A 21,663-nucleotide genomic window follows, 5' to 3' on the forward strand; every position below is an offset into this window, starting at 1 on the left:
AGCCACTGCCAGGGGGACACCACGGGAGGGGGAGGCTGGGCTCTCCAGGAGGAGGAGGAGGAGGAGGAGGAGGCCAGACCCAGACCTGCCGCCCCACAGCGTCCCACACAACGTCCTGGGGAGGGGCCACCCCTACCACCTGCCCTGCCTGGAACAGGCATGTACCTGCAAAGAAGCGGGAGGTGGGCCTGGGTCAAGACCACCCTCTCGACAGAAAGGTCCGTGGGAAGATAAATCCCGGGGTGGGGGTGCTCAGTGCCAGGCTTACCTTAGAGGTGGGCACAACCCATGCTTCGGGCCAGGTGGTCAGCTCCGCATCCCTATTTCCCGCAGCAGGTGGGCCCCGCTGCCCAGAGACCTCAAGGTAGGGCCAGGCCAGGGCCTGGACAGGGGCGGGGGGGTTGTGAGCTGGGAGCAAGCGGAGTTGATGGTACAGCCCCCACCCCTGGTGACGTGGCTGAGGACGCCACAAGCTCCCGGAGCCCCAGGCCTGGCTCTCCATCCCTCTGAGCCATCCGCACCAGCTCCCTCCACCAGCTCCCTCCGTAAATACAAGCCCTTATTATTTGCTCCTTCCGGACGCCAGGCCCTGATTCTGTTCTAAGCCCTGCACTGAAGCCACAGGGTGATGAACCCAACTGCCGGGGTTAAAAAACACGCAGTAACTTCAAACAAAGAGCAGTAAAGTGTGTTGGGATTGCAGACCTGCGGTGCATTCCCTCCCCGCCCTCCTCAAAGGGAAGAAGAAAACAGGACAGAGGAGGAAATCCATTGACCTCACGGCCTACCTGCTCCGATCCTGTCACTTAAGACACCGTGGCCTTGGGAAAGTCAAGCCACCTCTCTAAGACTCAGTTTCCTCATCTGTAAGGTGGGATAAAAGCACCCACCAGCAGCATCGGTATGGGAATTAAAGGAACGGATGTCCGGCACGTTTAGGCATAAACATGAGTGGTCTTTAAACAAATAAACTCTCCATTAACTTCTATCTAAAGGGTAGAAGCAGCAGAGGCAACCAGAGATTCTGGAAAGATCGGTTACTTTTATCTTTGGCTTTTCTGGTATGATGGAGGGTGGGGAATGAGCAGCACACTCACCTTCTCCATCCCGTTTTGTTTCGCCTGGTATCAAAACGAAAACCTTCCTGAAGGCTCCACGAGCCACAGATACCAGGCTGGAGCAGCAGCAAGCTCCGAGGATAGCGAGGAGCTACCGAGACACCCACAGCTCCAGTCCACCGAGCACGACGCCCCTGGCAGGTGTGGCGGGGCCCCCTTGCCAGTTCCCAGGTGACGCAGGGCTCTGTGACTCCGGGCTCCCCCCCTTCCCGTGCTCTGCCACCACCCTGCACACTTCGGGTCCACCTGACGCCTGAGCCCGGCTCACCTCCCAGCAGCCTGCACCTCTGAGCCTTTGCACGTGCTGTTCCTGCTATCCAGACCCTTCCCCTCTCCCCACCCCATTCCCCTGCTAGGCGCGCACACACCTCCACGGTCCGTATCCATCTCCCATCCAGAGCTCTGAGATCGTACAAGAGCTGCAGCCTGTCCCTTCAACAGTCTGACTCTCTCTCTCACGCTGTCGGTGAACCCATACGGAGGGTCACGCCTACTGGTGTCTACGCCAGACCCAGACAGCTCTAGCCACCCGTGCCCTGGACATGACACCTTCACCAGCCCCGAGCCATTTGACCTGTCCATGGTCCCCGGGCACCACTGCCACTTTGCCTCCCAAATGCCTGGGTCACCCTGAAGTATAATTATTCAATCAATGGCAAAACAGGCCCTCAATTAACTGAATCCTACCCTCATCCAGTCTCCCCTCTCGCGACGCACTGTAATACAACAACTCAGTTTCCGGAGTGGAGAGCTCACTGGAGGGCAAATTACGATCCCTATGATCCCTCCGACCAGGGCTGGCCCAGCCCAGCAGCTGCCCCTCTCACCCTGTACCATGAGGACCCTAAACTCACCCTAGGGAGGTGTCACACCAGAATGCAGGCCCCAGGGAAAGGCTGTGCCCCAGCTGCTCACTGCTAGATCCCCGTGGCCTGCTGGAAAATGTTTAACAATTGGCTCTCTGGCAGAGGAAAAAACCTCAGACTTGCAGGACACCGATTCCTGTGGTATAAATAGTCTCCCTGTGGCCAGTTTCAAGCTACTAAGGTGACATCAGTGAACACAGGCGGGAAGGCATGTGCAGGAGCACACCCGTGTGCACGGTGCATACGTAAATGCAGGTACGTACATACGTAGACACATACTCCTGTGTAATGTGCGTATGATATACAAACGTACAAAAGACACAGCCACAAACACACAGGTGATGGTAAAATACGTGAAATAACTAGGAGGTACCATATTTTTTTTTAAAAGAGCAAAACGCTATCGTTTATTGGAGAAGGAAACAAAAAGCAAAACAACGGAGGTACCATATTTTGACTATTTATTACCCTTGTTTTTAGTATAATTTAATTATAAATTTATTTATTACCAGTTTTTATAACGGCTGCATTTAATGGGCGGCTCGCAAAATTCCTAAATTTTAGCCATCAGCTCTCGTGCTTCAGTACAAACTGGCTGACACCGGTGCTCAGCGCCCTGCACCGGCTCTGCAAGGATAGGTCACTCGGGGAACAGGACCCCAAAGGAAGGTGGTGGCTCTGAGGCCCTCCCCCGAGGCAAAGAAGCTGGGCTGGGGCCCAGGAGGCACAGTGGGGTGGAAAGAGAACGCTGGTCCACTCTGCCGCCCTACTGATGACTCTGATTCTCGTTTCTGGTCTTCAGACCCTTTGAGGGGAAGGACAGGGGCTTACTCGCCCCTGTCAAGCCCAGTGACGAGAATACAAGGGCACTGAGGACAAGCGCGCAGAAGAAAGAAGGACTGGGCATTCAGGGAGACGGAGGCTTGAGTGCTCCACTCACTGACCTGAGGCAGTCACGTAAGTGCCATCTGTGAAATGGGTACAAACCCATCTTCCCTGCCCAATAATTATCAGGGCTGTCGTAGAAACAGAGAGTGGATGTGAAAGAACAATATACCGTCATCACGCTTACGTGGGACACATATATTTTTATGTGGCATGTGTTTATGTTATACACGTATATAACTCTCACCTCCTTTACCTTTTCAAACTTGATCTAAGAAGATTATATTCTTTCCGCTGAGTGCAGTGGTGAAGGAGCTGGCCCAGCATCTGGCATTTACCAAATATAAAATATCTGTCAAATAATTTAGAGTTTGTCTAATGAACAGGAGGCCTCCCCCTTACACTAACCTGGTACCCAGGCCCCAAGGAGCTCACTAGCTTTCCCTCCTCCCTAGACTCTTCCCAAGAGAAAACCTGAAACAGCAATATTTAGGAACCATTAGACACCGATATCCACTCAACTGGCAGTGATCTATTGGGTCCTACTGTGTGTCAGGCCCTGTACTAGGCTGGCGATCAAGGACAAGCACGGTCCCTGCTCCTGAAGGCATGCAGCCCTCTGGGGGGGTGGGGTATAAACAAACCATCCCCACTGACATGAGGGTTCTAAGAGCATCATGAATGATAATTCCTTCTTTTTTTTTTTTTAAGTAGCCTCCACGCCCAATGTGGGGCTTGAACTCATGACCCTGAGATCAAGAGTCACAGGCTTTGCCGACTGAGCCAGCCAGGCGCCCCAGGAACCAGAATTCTTGAGCCAGCCTGGCTGACCAAAGAAGAGGCTCCTGAATGAGGAATGAAGAGGTGAAGGATGAGGCCAACTTACTGGAAGGAAGGAAGGGGGGCACGGGGGGGGGCGGGGGGGGGGAGAAGGAGGGGCAGGGGACCTCAGGAAGGTAAGCGTGAGGATGGAGCAGAGTGAGAGACACGGGCACAAAGCGGGGGTCATGGGCACCAGGAGGGCTCTGAGCATCACCCTGAGACCCTGAGGAAGGGGAGGGCTAGCGCCACCCCACGATCACCCCTGGAGATCTCCAGGCTGTAGCTCCCTTTCTAGTCTGTGCGCCTGAGGCCCGGACACTGTGGTGGTGTCACGCTGGACAGATGGAGGGACGGGTGGGTGGACGCCACAGCTGATGGCCATCCGGGCAGGGCCTGCAGGCAAGGGCTGAGCATTTTAATGAGCCCACACAGCCTGTCCTCTCGCCCCAGCATCCGCGGGGGAACAGATGGGGCCCCAGGCAGGCAGGGCATGCCTTCCCCCAGTTGAATCCCTCTGGGAAGGCCAAGGACTCTGAGGTGACGTCTCAGCTCCAGGGCCAGTGGGAAGAACGGCCACCCCTGGCCACCTCCTGCTGCGGCCCAAGACCGGGTCCTCAGGCTAAGGAAGCCAAAGGAAGGAAGATTCCCGACCCCTGCCCCAGGAGAGAGACGAGATAGCATCCCCACACTCTACCTTAGGCCTGGGGGCTCCCCGTCGGGGGCCACCCCTGGGGGCCAGGAGGCTCGCCTCCATCCTCAGCCTGGCCCACCCCGGCCTCACTACCCTGCCTCAGGGGTGTGCAGGCCTGACCTCGTCCCGCTGGCCGCGGCCTTCCGGCTGACGGGGCATCCTCTCCTCCCACGCCCGCTCCTTTGTGAGGGTGACCCTGTTCCACCTCTGGGCTGAGGTCCAGGGCGGGAGAGGTCAGCCCAGAAGAGAGATGACGGGAGCGTCCCCGGACTCCTCCGTGGAACCCCAGGGACCCCCAGGGTGCAGCAGGACCTGAAGGCCCTGGAACGGCCTGTCCCTCCCTCCGGCTCTGCCTCTCAGGCTGCTGCACAAAGAGGACACAGGAGTCCCCGGGAAGGAGGGAAGGAGCCTGCTGGGGGGGGACAGAGTCACACTCGCACGCGCACACGCAGGGCAGCCCAGGCTGGGGGCCTCTCACACTCCCGTCCCAGCCCCGGCGCGCAGGCTCCGGGTCGAAGGGACCCACACGCACCCCGGGCCCGCCTGGCCCACCCGCAGCACCCGCAGCCGCACCGGGGCGGTGGGGAGGGGCCCGGACACACACACACACACACACACACACACACACACACACACACACGCCCCGCTGCCAGGGACGCGCCGCGGGGCCCCGGCGCCTCCGAGCCCCGCACGGCCGCCTTGCGCAGTGCACCCCCCGGCCTCCCGCGCCGCGCGGCCCGACTCACCGGCTCCGGCCGCGCCTTTGTTGTCCGCGCAGCTCACACGGCGCCGGCGGCCGCTCCGCGCCTCTGCTGCCCCGGCGGCCCGGGCGCCCAGGGAGGGCCGGGCGGCCCCAGCCCCAGCCCCGGCCCCGGCCCCGGCCCCCGCCCCCGCCGCCCCGCGAGGTCGCGGCCCCGCCGGGAGAGCGCCCGCCGCCGCCTCCGAGCGGCCTGGTCCCGCCGCCGCGCTCAGCGCCTCGCGGCGCCGCCCCCGCCCGCCCGGTCCCCGCTCCCGCGGCTGAAGTCACCGCTTAACCCCTGGCGGCCGGGCCGCGCGCGCGGCGCAGGAGGGGAAACCGAGGCCCGGGGGGCGGGGCCGCGCGCCCTCCCGCCCCCGCCCTCGCTGCTCCCCCCCACCCCCCCCCCCCCCCCCCCCGACCCCTCCAGGACTGCGCCGCCAGGGCGCCCGCGGGAGGCCGAGCCCTTCCCCGGGGCGGGGAGAGGGGGGCCCCCAGCCCCTGTCGGAGGCTCCTGTGACCCCCTTGGGCGCGGGGAGACCTTGAGGTCACGCCCCCAGCCGTGTAGCCCCACCTTCCTGATGAGAACACTGAGGCTCCCCGAGCTGGGAGTGACTGCTGGGGCCGACGCTCGCCCAGCAAGGAAGCGGAGCACCCGAGATCCCAGCGCCCCCCACCCCCCCACCCACACACCCTCATCCCATCCACCCTCCCCCTCCCTCCCCAGAGCCCGCAAAGGCAAGCGAGTCACTCCCTCCCAGAATCCCGAAGCGGGGCCTCCGGATACGATGCGATTAATCGTAGTTATCAGGTCGCTAATTAAGATCATGCCTGTTGTTACTAAACAGCGCCCTGCAACCTCTCTATTTGCCACCAGAAGGGCACACACTCGGGCTTATCAGCGCCGGCTCCCCGGCTCCCCGGCTCCCCGGCTGGTAATGAGGAGCCCTGCAGCCTCCAGAGGGCACAGGTGTGTGTACACTGGGACCTTTGTCAGCCTCGCCTCCTGCGACAGCGCCAGCAAACACACTGTGTCGCGTTGCTCCCTCTTCCTCTGCCAGGCACCAGCTTAGTTAGGGGTTAGGAATGAGACAAGGAGCCGGGCGGCCCCCAGTCCTGCCCCCCTCGGCGCTCCGGGCCTAGGAGGTCGCAGCAATAAACAGGCCACTACAGTGCAGTGACACAAACCACGCTCAGGCCCCCGCTCTCTGAAATCATCTTATTCGTGGATGTGTTTGTTAATTGTCTGTCTCCTCCACACAAGGACATAAGCCCCATAGAGCCCGTCCGAAGAGTGGTTCATAGAGCGTCCGCGGCCCGGGCCTGGGGTAACACTAGGCTCATAGTGAGCAGCTGGTGAGTCTTGGTTGAGCACTTACTATGTTCCATTCGAGGCACTCCCGAGACGTCGGTGAACAAAACGGGCGTGCCCTCCGCCCCGCTGGATCTCCCACTCCAGGCGTGAGAAAACTAGCGGCGGCCGTGACAGCAGACGGGAACATTTTCTGGAGTGTGCTCAGGGCAGGCCAACCCGAAATGTGCTACTTAGGCATATTGATTATTTGTTTTTCAAGATTTTATTTATTTATTCATGAGAGGCACAGAGAGAAAGGGGCAGAGACACAGGCAGAGGGAGAAGCAGGCTCCCTGCAGGGAGCCCCATGCGGGACTCGAACCCAGGACCCCAAGATCATGCCCTAAGCTGAAGGCAGGTGCTCAACCACGGAGCCACCCAGGTGCCCCATATTGATTATTTTAAATAATTTACTTATAAGGAGAACCTGTTTAAGAAAGAGGCTCAGACCCTTCTCGGTCCCCTTGAAAGCAGGAAATAAATCTCCCATGTGAAAAGGTGCCCTCCCTATATGGCAGGTAAAGAGACATGACTCTCACCAGAGACCGAAAATGGAGAGCTAAGAAGGTTGTATAAACAATCCTTGTTACTAATTTTATTTTTTTACGAACTTATTTTTTTTTACCAATTTGTATTACCGCATCCCAATTTCTGTTTAGAATTGCTTACTAATGGAAGCCCTCCCAAATCAAGTTTTCTTTATCCAGTCCATTCTTCACAGTTTTTATTGTTTTGGGGTGGTTGGGTTTGGTTGGAGTTGTTTGCTTGTTTGTTTTGTTTTGTTTTTTGTCCCTTTACCTAAAAGTATAAAAAGTGCCTGCACTGGTCATTTCTTTAGGTCTCAGTTTCATGACTGGGCCTCTATGGGCACGTAATAAAACTTTAGTTTTGGGGCACCTGGCTGGCTCAGTAGGTAGGGCCCCGACTGTTGATGTCAGGAGCATAAGTTCAAACCCCACATTGGGTGCAGAGATTTCTTTAAAAAATTAAATTAAATTAAATTAAATTAAATTAAATTAAATTAATAAAATAAATAATAAAATAAATAATAAAATAAAATAAAATAAATAATAAAATAAATAAAATAAAATAATAAAAAAAATAGGGCAGCCCAGGTGGCTCAGTGGTTTAGCACCGCTGCCTTCAGCCCAGGGCCTAATCCTGGAGTCTCGGGATCGAGTCCCACTTCGGGCTTCCTGCGTGGAGCCTGCTCCTCCCTCTGCCTGTGTCTCTGCCTTTCTCTCTCTGTGTGTCTCTCATGAATAAATAAATAAATATTTTTTAAAAAATAAAACAAAATGAAAAATAAAAAATAAAATTTAAAGGGACGCCTGGGTGGCTCAGTGGTTGAGTGTCTGCCTCGGGCTCAGGACATGATCCCAGAGTTCCTGCATGGGGCTCCCCACAGGGAGCCTGCTTCTCCCTCTGCCTGTGTCTCTGCCTCTCATGAATAAATAAATAAAAAATATTTTTTAAAAATTAATTTAATTTAAAGAACTTTGGGGTTTTTTCTCCTGTTAATCTGCCTCACGTGAATTTAATTCTTAGTCCTGGTGTTAGAGCTCGAAGAACAGCGCAAGGATTTTTTTCCTTCCCTACACCAGCGAAGCAGCTAGAACATCTTCAGGTGTCCAGTGAGTGACATAGCATTAAAAGCCTTGGACAAAAAAAAAAAAAAAAAAAAGCCTTGGGCCAGGGATGCCTAGGTAGATCAGCGGTTGGGCACCTGCCCCTGACTCAGGGCGTGATCCGCGGTCTTGGGATCGAGTCCCACGTCAGGCTCCCTCCCTGGAGCCTGCTTCTCCCTCTGCCTAGTCACTGCCTTTCTCTCTGTGTGTCTTTCATGAATAAATAAATAAAATCTTAAAAAAAAAAAAAAAAGAAAGCCTTGGGCCAGACTTGAGACGCTTGGGTCCTGCTGGTGCAGCCAGAGCCAAGTACAAGTTCCTGGACCCGCATTTGCAGCCTTTAGGATCTGCTCCAACCTCTCCCCTATTCTGTCTTATTTGCTTCCTGGGCCTGAGCCCTCCCCGCCCCCACCCCCAAATCCTCCAGCCTGGAAATGCCGTCCCCCTCTCTGGTTGCACTAAGGTTTACCCTCCCTCCTGGAACCATCAGAAGGCCCAGAATCCCCCGGGGAAACCTCTCCACGTGGACCCTGTCCCCTGACCGCCTCTCCTCTGAGCTCTACGGCACTTGGGGCTTTGGTTAGTGCTTCCGTTGTTTTGTTAGCTCTGGTCACATATTCTAACTCGAGCTGTCTTCAGCTTGATGGCCTGAGGGCCGGGGTCATACCTTAGGGCCCTATTATACTCCCCCCACCCCAGTGAGGGACACACTCGACATCAGAGGATCCTAAGAGACTCTAAGTGGACACCCTCAACCTCATCAGATAGACCCCTCTGGACGCAGGGTCGCAACCCCCCAGCTCATAGAGCAAACGGAGCCTGCAGAAGCGTGGTGTTTTGCCCACAGTGGTTTTGTTTTTGGTCGCTGGCCACCAATATTTCACAACTGGGAGATTTCCCATAAAAAAACAGATTGCTAGCTTCTCAAAACACCCGAAGATCTGATAATGCCAGGTCCTCGATCGCCCCCATCCCCGGGACCACACCCCGCGAGCCCTAGGGAGTGGTGGCCCTTTACACAGAGCTGTGTTTCTCTGCTTGCTACCCGCCCCCCCAAGCCCTGGGGCACCCCCTCCAACTTGGAGGCCCCTCCTCTGGGAAATAGTGTTTTCATTCGGTTTTTCCTCTGCATTCCACTTTTAGGAGAGAGAACCGCATCAAGAAACACGTACTGGAGCCTACGTGAATCTGCAGCCCTCACCTTTCTGCATCCTGCTCTCTCCACCATCTCGCTTCCCAACACACACGCCCCTTCTCTCTCCTCCCCAGCTTCGTGTTCTAAGCTTTGCCCATGCTGTTCCCACCGCCCGTCCCCACCCCCACCGCCCCCACGCCCCGACCCCCACCTGGACACACTGGCTAAAGCTGTCTGAGGCTCTCAACGAATAACACCTTCTCACGGTCAAGGATCTCTTCTCTAGGGGCCCCAGGCTGGACTCCAGGCCTCCCACAGCATCCTACAGTCCCCTCAGGGCAACCATCCTACCGTGTCCCGTGGTGTACAGTTGACTCTTGCGAAACACAGGTTTGAATGGGGCACATTTACTTATACATGAATTTTTTCCGTAAAAATATCTTTTCCTTATGATTTTCCATTAACATTTCCTTTTCTTGGGGATCCCTGGGTGGCTCAGCGGTTTAGTGCCTGCCTTCGGCCCAGGGTGTGATCCTGGAGACCCAGAATCGAGTCCCACATCGGCTCCCTGCATGGAGCCTGCTTCTCCCTCTGCCTGTGTCTCTGTCTCTCTCATGAATAAATACATAAAATCTTAAAAAAAAAAATTTCTTTTCTCTAGCCTCCGTAATTTTAAGAAGGCAGTATATAATGCATAAAACGTACCAAATGCGTTGACAGTTCATGTCATCGCTATGACTGTTCCCTGGTCAATGGTAGGCTGTTGGCAGTTGTTTTGGGGGAGTCGAAAGTCAGATGCAGGGGATGCCCGGATGGCCCAGTCATTGAGCCTTCTGCCTTCTGCTTGGGTCGTGACCCCAGGGTCCTGGGATGGAGCCCTGCATCCGGCTCCCTGCTCAGCGGGAGCCTGCTTCTTCCTCTCCCTCCCCCTGCTTTCTCTCACTCACTGTCTCTCAAATAAATAAATAAAATCTTTTTCAAAAAGTTGTATGCAGATTTTCTGCCGTATAGGGGATCGGAGTCCCTAACCCCTATGCTGTTCCAGGGTCCACTGCGTTTGGGCACGTCTCCTCCCAGACTGTGAGTCCTCGCAGGCTGGGACTCTGCTGTCTCATTCACGGTGCCTCCCCGCCACCTGGGACAGAGCCTGGTAGAGCACAGGCACGAGACAAATATTTGCTAAATAGACCAGTGAATGGTTTTCAGCGGCCACAAAAGGAACAGAAAGAATTTCTGGGAACATTTCCATGTCCCAGAATATTCAATTAACCAGAATTTCCCACTCACTGAACATTCTGGTGGGTGCAGGATTTATTGTATAAGCATATCCATTAATGATACATCTGGATGGGACTAGGACTCCCTTTGGCCTTGTCTCCACCGTTGACCTGGGAAAGAGGGAAGCAGGGAGGACAGGGGTAGTGTTTGCCACTGGCCAGAGAGGCTAAGTGACGTGCCCAAGGTTGCCTAGCAAGTCGGTAGCAAAATCAGGGTGGGAACCCAGGGCTCCTGCCTCTGCCTTCCAGCCCAGGCCCCTCTTCCACCAGCCCAACCCCATAGCAGGTCAAAAAGGAAGTGAGCAGATAGGAAAGCGGACTTTCCAAGCCCAGACACCACACTCACCCAGGAAGTATGAATGGAGAGCGTGCAGGAAGAGGCCAGTCCTTATGTACTACACCATCAAACCAATCATGACCAGGCTATTATCGAAGAGAGCCTGGGTTACACTTTGATTATGAAAAAGGCAATACAATCTACCTTACCGAGATGAAACTCCCTTCCCATGACTCCTGCCCCTGTTCGGTAGGACTGGCATCCTGAAAGGGGCTGGGATGCACTGAGCAACCACCTCCTCTTCAAGCCTTCCAGGTTCCTCCCCAACCCAAGACCTGCATTTGTGGGGAATCAAGCTGAGGTCAAAAGCACAGCCACAGGCAGAAGGGGTCTGGGAACTCAGGTGAAGAAGGAAACTTGACTTCTCTGAGCTATCACTTTACGGGGCTTGAGTGTCAGGGACAGATCAGTCTGGGAAGCTCCTTGTCTTGGGGATGTGTCCTCAAAGTTCTCCCAAAACACCCACAGGAAGGGGATGGATGCTCATGTCCAGGGGGCTGGACACAAATGTGATACAGAGCTCTCCCACCCTAAGATCTCTGGAAAGTAGTCCTCAACCTCTTTCTCCCTGTCCCACTGCCCGTAAAGTAGGAACAATAATCCTACTCGTGCCTTCTTCTATCTTCACAGAACTTTGAAGGATCAAGTGAATACAGCCTAGCAGAGAGTTTTCAACTTCCCACTGACAAAATTAGATAAATAAGCTATTCGATACCAACTCTTATTAATGAGAGGCAGCCTAATATAGCAGTGGTCAAGAGCTTCAACTGTTGGGATTCTCCTTGTTCGAGAAGCAAATTACATATACAGAAAGGAAGAAAAGTCCAATGACCTGTGTGGTGTTGGGCTGGAATGGGAAGCGTTGGCGTGAGCTCCTCGGTCTGTCGACCACGAAGGCCTGGGAGCAGGGACACCCAATAGCAATGAGCACACTCAGCAGCCAGATCGTGGTTCCTAAATACCATTCTCCACTCAAGGGATCCAGAGCTTCTTGGTGAAATGGCTCATCCCCAGAGGAAGGACATTTGAGCCAGTAATATAGCGGGGGGCCCGAAACTGATAAATTGCTCAAGAAGTGACAGGAGCATAACAGAATGACAAAGAAACCAGCTCACAGAGGCTCCCACTCGCCAAACCGAGGGCAGTTGGACCATTAGAAAAAAAAAAATGATGATTAGGATTTACCTCCCATTGAATATAATGGGAAACCAAGAGTCCATACTGATGTGACAAGTAACTAAGCAAATGAGCACACGGAAGGCTAGGAATGGCTATTTACCCTGTCTCAAAGCACTTCCCCACAAAATACTTCTTCACAACTTTTTTTTTTTTTATGGAAAAAGAGCAGCTTCGCAGATCCTTCATCACCCAAGTGGTCAAACTGGGAACATGACCAGCAGGGGGATTTTTGGACACCGTGAGCATCCTTCCGTGGTTGGAGAAGGACGCGACACAATGCTGAGCGAACATCACACAAACCCAAATTGAGGGACGTTCCTCTAAACGTCTCCCAAAATGCCCAGGTCACAAAAGTCAAGGAAAGACCAAGGAACTTTTCCAGACTGAAGGAAATCAGAGACGGGACCACTAAATGCCACGTGTCGTTCTGAACTGGAGCATTTCAGCAGAAAGGCCATTACTGGGACAGCTGGTGAGACTCAGCAGGGGCTGAGGATGACATGCTGGGAACGCGTCGTGTGCATTTCCTGATGTGGCCGGTGTATCACGGTGGTGGAGGGGCATGTCCTTGGCTGTAGGAAATACACAGCAGATACCCAAAGGAGTGACGAGTCGGCAGTTTCCTCTCAGATGCCTCCAAGGGAAATGAAATGCGCTGTACCCGCAGCCTGTCTGTCACTTTACAGTTGTTTCCACAGCCAGATGGCCTGGGCCGATCTCTAGCACATCGTGTCTTCTTAAGGTCTCAGTTTCACCATCTGTAGAGTGGGAGTGAGTGAAAGTACTGATACCTGCCTCATGGCCGTGGAGTGGAATAAATGAGATCCGATTTGTGGGCTGTTTGGCACAGAACTGGGCTCATACATGTGTTCCCAAGTTTCGGAGAGCTAGGTAATTCTTTTTCTTTGTGCAATTCTCATTTCTGGAGTATAGAGTAAGGTGGCAAATTCCAGCACCCCGGGGGGGCCAGGTAGGGAACGGCAATGGGAGAAGCAGACTGGACGTGCCCCAACAACTGTTACTAAGCTTCAAGACTGGAGACACCTCAGGGTGAAGGGGGGACCCCCGAGTGCCTGGAAAGCACATGCCCCCAGGGGAAGGGGCAATTCCAATTCTTTGTTTTTTTTAAGATTTTTTATTTATTTATTTGAATAAATATTCAAATATTTATTGAATAAATAAATATTCATAGAGGCAGAGACACAGGCAGAGGGAGAAGCAGGCATCATACAGAGAACCTGACGTGGGACTCGATCCAGGGTCTCCAGGATCACACCCTGGGCTGCAGGCAATGCTGAACCACTGCGCCACCGGGGCTGCCCTGGCAATTCCAATTCTAATTGATGCTGTGTGTCTATGCTCAGTGTCCCCAGAGTTTTCTCTTTATATTTTTTCCCCCAAGAGAAGCCAGAAGTCCAGATTTCTATATCAAATCCCTTGATTTTTATTTATTTTTTTTAAAGATTTTATTTATTCATGGGAGACACAGAGAGAGAGAGAGGCAGAGACACAGCAGAGGGAGAAGCAGGCTCCATGCAGGGAGCCCGAGGTGGGACTCGATCCCGGAACTCCACGATCACACCCTGGGCCAAAGGCAGATGCTCAACCCCTGAGCCACCCGGGCATCCCTATCCCTTGATTTTTAATACTGACAACTATTTCAAATTGTAAATGGGCCGATAATTTGTGAGCCAGACAGGATCCAAGTGCCAGCTGCAGGAGTTCTGAAAGCTTGTCCTGATCACCTAGAAACACCCCCGGGAACGCCCCTGTGAGTTGGCAGGGAAAAAGAAAAAAGAGAAAAAAACCCAAACCACTGTTCACAGTTCTTCTGCTGTTCTGATAGAGCCTCCGAAGAGGCTGGGGTAGACATGCCAGGATGTGCCTCCCTACACCCCCATGGGTCCTGGCAGCGCTCTCCTGCCCAGCACGGCTGATTGGGTGAGAGGGTGAACATCTGACTGAAGCCCGGCCACTCAGCTCGTTCCTCCCAGGAATTTGAAATGGGAGAGGTGAGAGACTGAGTCGGTCAAATGAGCATGGATGCTGAGCCCTGAAAAATCGTGCAGGGCCAGAGCCAGCATTCATGCTGCAAGGAACCACAGCCATGTTCAAACGCAGGCTCCAGGGGGATCAGCAATGTCATAGGAAAGCCAAAAACAAAAAAAAAAAAAAACAAAAACAAAAAAATCAGGAGTATAGAGTAAAAGATAGTGAGGCAGAGACCATACAGCCCTGGACGGTGTTCACAATAAAAATAAGAGCAAACGCTTGCATAGCACTTTCTACAGCAGGCTCGTGTGTTACCTTACACCTTACTCATTTTATCCTCACAGCAACCTTATAAAGTAGGTACTTTCAGGGGCGCCTGGGTGGCTCAGTCAGTTGAGCATCCGACTCTTGATTTCAGCTCAGGCCACGATCTCAGGGTGGTGAGATCGAGCCGCACGTCGGGCTCCCTGCTCAGCACGGAGTCTGCTGGAGATTCTCTTCCTCCCTCTCCCTCTCCTCCTCCCCCTGCTCATTTTCTCTGAATAAATAAATAAACAAAAAGTTAAATTAAAAAAGGCAGCTAGTTTTATCCTCATTTTTGAGATGAGGAAACTGAGGCACAAAGCCCAGAATGTCCATCAGAGTGGCCTCCTGGGTTCTGACAAAGCCCCCTCACTGGTATTTGCCCGAAGGGATTTTGTCCCCCTTGAAAGCAGAGAAGTCAGTGAGGGTTTGCTATTCAGGCAGGGCCTTGCAGCGGGGGGAAGGGGATTCTGGGGCCACTTCAGGCACGAGATACCCCAGTGCCCTGCTCTAGCCTTCGTGTACCTCCCAAAGTAGAAAAGGGGAGGAGGGGAGTCCCAGCCAGAGGCGTCCGAGGCAAGGGTGACCCCCATAGAGATCCTCTGCCCATCAGCCCAGACCCCACGGGCGCGGTGCACCAACCTGGTCTACAGGAGGAAGCCAGCCTCACCCATACCTCGGGGCATCTGTCGCCTCCACAGGGATAAACAGACAGAAGGCCTGGGGCCATCTGCTGAGCCAGGGGAGGTTGGATTTCTCTGCTTGGGGCCTGGCCAAGGAGCCAGAGAGGACAAGGAGACAAGGTCTTAGCTTCCTGGCATCAGGTTACTGCCCTTACCCAAGGCTCAGGGTGCCAGGCCAGGCATCCGGGCATGAGAGTTGCTGGTCAGCTGACAGCACACAGGGCCCAAGGCCCATTCTGGAAGGATCTTCATCCATAAGGATAAAAATTGGCTGCTGAGGAGGGGGAGCAGGGAGGGAACCCCCAAGGGGACACAGGGAGCCTCCAGCCTCGCCAAGCACACCTGGCCAGGCCAGAAAGAAGATCTGCAGGAGGGAAGGTCCCGCGGGCCTGGGGACAGGGAGGCGCTGCAGTGCCACTCCAAGGGGGCCCTCAGCCCCCGCCAGCTGCCCCAGCTGCAGCAAGAGGGCCTGGCCCTGGCTGCAGCCTGGCACCAGCCCCAGAAACCTTCAGCGTCCCCCAGTTTCACCGCCCAGGGCTGGGAGGTTCCATAAGCTCCCCGGTCTCCCAGATGAAAGACGCTTTCTAAGAGTCATAAAACCGTCCCCACACAGAACAATGGGCCCTTATCCCACTGTGTCCTTCACATAAACTCCCATTAGCAACGCACCAGAAGCTGCAGGCAGGAGGTTTATAGACTGGATTGTTGGGCCAGCCCCAGCGTTCATTAACATCTACTCCCTCGCCTTCCAAGGAGCCTGCACAAATCACCCCCATTACAGAGGCCCGCTGTGGGCTCGGCCTCCAGGAAACCCTGCAAGCTTTGTCATTTTATGAATAAAGAAGAAAACCCCAGAGAAGTGAGGTGACGTGCCCACGGTCACACAGTGGGAGAGTGGAGAAGCTGGGATTTAAATCTTAGGTCCCGGGATCCCTGGGTGGCGCAGCGGTTTGGCGCCTGCCTTTGGCCCAGGGCGCGATCCTGGAGACCCGGGATCAAATCCCACGTCGGGCTCCCGGTGCATGGAGCCTGCTTCTCCCTCTGCCTGTGTCTCTGCCTCTTTCTCTCTCTCTCTGTGTGTGTGTGTGTGACTATCATAAATAAAAAATAAATAAATAAATAAATCTTAGGTCCCTGTTCCTTCCCCCATACCGCATTGCCCCCGGTTATGATCACTGGAGACCTGCCCCCATGGAACCCAAGAGGTTAAGGCAAATGGTTTCCTTAGGTTTTTTTCCTGGAAATCAGCACCTTCGGAGACCTGCCCAATGTGTCAGCAGAGATATGCTGCGGTGGGTGTGGGCCACCTTGGAAGGGAGCCCCAGCCTATCAGGGAGGGACCAGAGCCCCTTCCCTTGGTGACCACAGCCCCCCTTTCCTGAGCACATACAACACGCCAGGCCCTGTGCTCTTCTTCATGCACCATCCCATTTACTCTTGCAGGTACTCTATAGAATGGCTGCTCTCACGATCCCCTTTCTGGGGCGTCTGGGTGGCTCAGTCAGTTAAGCATCTGCCTTCAGCTCAGGTCATGATCCCAGGGTTCTGGGATTGAGCCCAGCATCCTTTCTGGCTCCATGCTCAGCAGGGGGTCTGCTCCTCCCTCTCCCTCTACCTCTCCTCCTCCTCTCATGCTCTGTCTCTGGCTTTCTCTTTCAAATAAGTAAATTAAATACTTAAAAAAAAAAAAAAGATCCCCTTTCTGACAGATGGAACAGAAGCTGGGGAAATAAATAGCTTACCTAAGGTCACACAAGTAAGCAATGGATTCCAGGTCTATCCAACTCTATCTCACCACCCCTTCCCAAAACTTCAAATGTGGGGTTCAGCAGCTACTCAAGCTGTACCAGTCCTGGCTCACAACTCTGAGTGTCACCCCAGATGCATGGATGATGACCACAGCAGGTGCTTCTTACGGGGGGCATTCCAAGCCCTTCACCATCTCCCACCTATGCAACAACCCTCAATGCCAATATTGCAATTCCTATTTTGCAGATGGGGAAATTGGGCTCAGACAGGGTTAGTGTCTTATCCATGGTCCCCAGAGCTGGTAAGTGGGGGTGTCAGGCTATGACCAACTTCTCTCTGGTTCCAGAATCACTGCTTCTTCCAGGTAAGCCAGCATGATTGTTAAATCAGATGATCCCAATGGAGTCCCGGTGTGCATTGGACAAATACTCCCAGATGTGCCCCCAAATAAGTGCCTGAGATGTGCCTGTCACCATTGCAGGAGCTGGAGGCATAGTGACAAGTAAGACTGATGTGCCCTGGCCCCCATCAGCCCCAGGGGCATGACCACTTTTGTCTACCCCCCCCCCCCCCAGCCTAGAGCTCCAGTGCAGGGGAGCATCCCTACTTCTGCTGGTTTCCTTCACTTCTGGGAGCTTCCAGACAGCCTACCCCAGCCCCTGCAAAGGCAAACTACAGTTGCTAGTGTCATGGCTTATTTTGCCCTGAGAAGCTTCACTACCAATTCCTAACTGGGCAAACCAGCCAGGCAGCTATTTTTGGCTCAGACTCCCCCAGGGAGCCCTCAGACCCACATTTCCTGCCTCCAGAAGGCACAGCCAGCACCCATGCCCCACCCTGAGAAGCTGGCATGGGGCCTGTCCTTCATTACCCTTCCCCTATTACCTTCTGCGGCTGCTAAGAAAGCCGGCCTGCCCAGGACAGCTCAAGCATACATGTGGTTGCTTGGTTAGTGCCAGGCCCTGCTTAGGTGACCTTAATCATCATCATCTTCTTTGTGACCCTGGTCAACATTATCATCATAGGTAACATTTATTGAGCATTTATTACATGCCAGGCACTGAGCCAACACTTTACCCGTATAACCTCATCAAATCTTCACAATAATCCCATGAAACAGGTACTGCCATCATCCCATGCAGCACCTAAGAAAACTGATAAACAGAGACAATAAGGCTGGAGCACAAAGTATTCTTTTGCTTCTTAAATTGTCTGTCTCCCTTGCTATCCTACAACCTGTCTGAGGGCAGGATCACACACATCCAGGGGAATTTTGTGTTTTGCACAAAGTTGTTATCCCTAGGATACAGTGCCAAGAACAGAGTAGATACTCAATGCACAGTCTGTAGGTAAAAGGATGGATATACGGTTGGAAGAGTGGATGGACAGATAGATGGATGGATAGATTGTTGAATGATGGATGATGGTTGGATGGATGGACACGTGAATAGATGGGTGGACGGACACATAAATGCATGAATGATGGGTGGCCCATTGGATAATGGATAGATGGGTGGACCATTGCTTGATAGATGAATGGTTGGATAGATGGATGGATAGATAATAGATAAATGGACAAATGGTTCGATGGACCATTGGATGATAGATGGACAGATGGATGGATAGGTGATGGATGGATGGACACATGGATGGATGAATGATGGAGAGATGGACAAATATAATTTAAAAACAAGATAAGGGCAGCCTGGGTGGCTCAGCGGGTTTAGCGCTGCCTTTGGCCCAGGGCGTGACCCTGGGGACCTGGGATCAAGTCCCGCATTGGGCTCCCTGCACGGAGCCTGCTTCTCCCTCTGCCTGTGTCTCTGCCTCTCTTTCTCTCTGTGTCTCTCATGAGTAAATAAATAAAATCTTAAAACAAACAAACAAAAACAAGATAAAAAGGGGCTAGGGGACAATATAACCTCCACTCAGTGAAGCAGGAGGAAGCTGGATACAGTTTCTCTGCTAACTGGAAAATCCCCTGGCCAGGACTCCAGGGAAAGCAGAGAACAGTACGCTGATTTTTAGGGAAAAGGAAAAAAAAAGTGCCAGTTGACGAGCTTTGAGACAGCTTAATAAAATCAGGAGTGTATAGTCTGATCAAGCATGTTCTCCCTTCCCAGAAATCACCACTTCGCAGGGAATTTCATCTGCCCCATCCCCAAACCACATGTCTCTGAATCAGGGGCAACCGCAAAATGTGCCCAGTGTAGCAAACTCCCCGGCCTGTGGCTCCAGGACTGGGCCTAGGAACAGAGCTGTGCCAGACCTGGGGTCTGGTCAGTCAACCCCAATCTAGTCCCTGGGTGCTACCTCAGAATCCTGGAGCACCCACCAGGAGCCCTGAGCTTTAGGGCTCTTGTTCTGCAGTTAATTTAAGAGATCTCAGGCTGACCCGCCAGCCCCCATCTCTTGTGAGTTCTGCTCAGTGGCTAGAGCCCTTCAGCTGGATTCTAGGGAGAGATCCATGGGAACCAGGCTGCTCTCCTGCCCCCTATGCCCTGGCCAGAGCCTAGGGTTTCCAGTTTCCTGTGGTTTGGAAAGCAAGGCTTACAGATGAAGAACCCAGAAGTCTCAGGAGAGCAGCTACTGAGGCATGTGGCCCAGTTTTGTAGTTTCCAGAGAAATTTTGAGAAAGAGAAAGAGAAAAGACCATAAAGCACTGCATCACCATCATAAAGCACGCCCGGACACACCTGCTCATCTGCGTGGAACGTGGCATTACGGTTCTGGGCAGCTCAGTGAGGCATCCTGCCATCCTGGAGCTTTATTTGTGGGACATCAGGGACTGGGATGGCACTGGGGTCAGCGACATGCCCTTCCAGGCCAAGTACTCAGCCGGGGTTGACACACGGCCTACACGGCCCGCACAACACCGCAGTGAGCTCGGTATTATTACCTGCCGTTTCAGATGTACAAACCAAGACCAAGTGAATCACCCAAGCTCACACATCAGAGGGGACAGATCCGGAATTTGAACTCAATCTGACTCCAAAGTCCATAGTCCCCACCTCCCCCCACCCCCAACAAGGTGGAAAAGGACCATGGGAGGGCTCTCTCTGCAGCTGGGCAAACAGGCATCCCGGATTTATTCTGGGATTGGCCAGACCCAATAGGAACAGGTTTTATGGCGGTCAGTCCAGTCCTTGCCAGTCCGCCACGCATCAGAAGTGAACTCGAGCCTCCCCGCATTCCTATGCTCCGGGGCCTTGTGGCCACTGGGGAGGAGGGATGGCTGGCAAAGAGCCCAGAGGGCACCTTGGGGCCTTCTGCCTGAGCAATTCGGAGACTTTCAGAGCTGAAAGGGCCCTTAGGAATGATCCAAGCCAATCTGCTCCATCCACAGAGGGGTAACTGAGGCCCAGGAGGACAGAGGATTTGCTCGAGGTCATACGGGGCATGAAGAATGGAGGCAGCCTCCTGGCTGTAGCCCAAGGTCCCCTTCCCACCCCCTGCCTGCCTCAAACCATGACTTTGGAAGCCCTTATATCAGATAGAATGAATGGTTGTCAGATTTAATTATGACAATGCTCTGAAGATCCAGGGGATAGGATAAGACGGGAGAGGGGAGGGGCTAGCGGGGCAGGGGTGCCCGTTGCCTCCCTCCCTCTGCCGGGGGCATCTCTGTCTGGTGGCTAAGCTGGAGTTGGCTGGTCCAGGACGAGAGTCAGGGTTACCTGCAGAGCAGGTCCCAGCACGGCCAGGAGACCTCCCTATTTTCCGGGTCCTCCTGGTACAAGAGCCGCCTCTGTCTTTGAGACAAGGAATGATGGGGGAGGAGGTCCTCCCTCATTCCCCTGAAGGGCAAAGTGGGAGGAGGCTTGACCAGGGCAGGTAGGAACTCACGGCATCACCGCCCCACCTGCCTGGGCCCATCTGCTGAGCTCCTGGGGACCTGCCCCCATGAGCATCCCCACCTTGAATTAGCTCTGAAACCCTGAGATCCCCCCTTGGGCCATGCCCAGGAGGCTGTCTCTCATCAGGGGTCGGGGTGCTCACTTTGGGGCACACACAGACCGAGTTCAGATCCCTGCCTCCCCACCTGCTAGTCCTGTGACCTTGAGGGAGCGACTTTGCTTCCTCGAGTCTCAGGTCTCAGCTTCCCGCTGCAGAGCTCAGCTCCAGTTCCTTCATCCCAAGGTAATTGCTGGGATTAAAGGTCAAGGCTGTCCCAGGCACAGAGGGGACTTGGAGACACGGTAATTACCCTCCTCTGCCTGTGTACTGTGGGGACGTTTTACAGGCATTCCCGGCCACGACTATCATTCACAGCCCTCGGATAAATCACAGGAAAGAAATTAGCCCCTGCAGCCAGATGGGGTGACCCAGGCCCCAAGAGGGTGAGTGGCAGGCGCAAAGTCCCATAGCATGGAGAAGCAGAGCAACCAGACCCCACGGGTCTCAAGTCCCCACACAGCCAGAGGCACAGATGGGAAGTTTACAATCCAGAGGCAACCACGCCAGGCCCAGGTGGTGGCTGCACCAGGAACTTAGCACACGACTTTGGGTGGTGTCTCTGGGTGACAGGTGCTTTCGACTTTCTGAGTGGTGTCTTCCGTGCCATTGGCCAGCTGTGTGACTCCGGGCCAGTGACTCCACCTCTCTGAGCCTCAGCTTTCTCATCGGTGAAATGCGGGCTGTCAGGAGGATGCAGTGAGCTACAGGGTGCAGGACACCTGGCACAGAGCTGGGCCCGATAAATGGGAGCATAGTCACGGTGGCACTACTGACAGGCAACGTTGCTGTTATTATTATTATTATTATGATTTGTTACTAGGAGGAGGAGAAGAGGACGGAATGGCATCAGCCTGGGAACCTCCCACCCACGTGACTGTCCTAAAGGGAACGAGCCGGACCGAGGCGTCGGGGACTCTTCTTGCCTCCGGGTGATAGGGATGTGCATGGGGC

General features: G+C 54.0%; 1 protein-coding gene across 8 annotated transcripts in view; it reads right to left on the bottom strand.

Moving 5' to 3' along the window:
- Positions 1 to 21,663, bottom strand: part of ARHGEF10L (Rho guanine nucleotide exchange factor 10 like) — a 158,158-nt gene that overhangs the window by 134,435 nt on the left and 2,060 nt on the right. For 4 of the 8 annotated variants that reach the window (XM_072751058.1, XM_072751052.1, XM_072751050.1 and 1 more), the window contains exon 1: positions 5,129 to 5,308. The exons of 2 other annotated variants lie outside the window; for them this stretch is intronic. The gene's annotated coding sequence lies outside the window, so the exon portion shown is untranslated. Of the gene's footprint in view, positions 1 to 5,128; positions 5,309 to 21,663 lie in introns of those variants that run through there. 2 more of the 8 variants (XM_072751062.1, XM_072751047.1) reach the window with 1 other exon arrangement.

Source organism: Vulpes vulpes, chromosome 2 (genome assembly GCF_048418805.1).
Source record: "Vulpes vulpes isolate BD-2025 chromosome 2, VulVul3, whole genome shotgun sequence".
NCBI lineage: Eukaryota > Metazoa > Chordata > Mammalia > Carnivora > Canidae > Vulpes > Vulpes vulpes.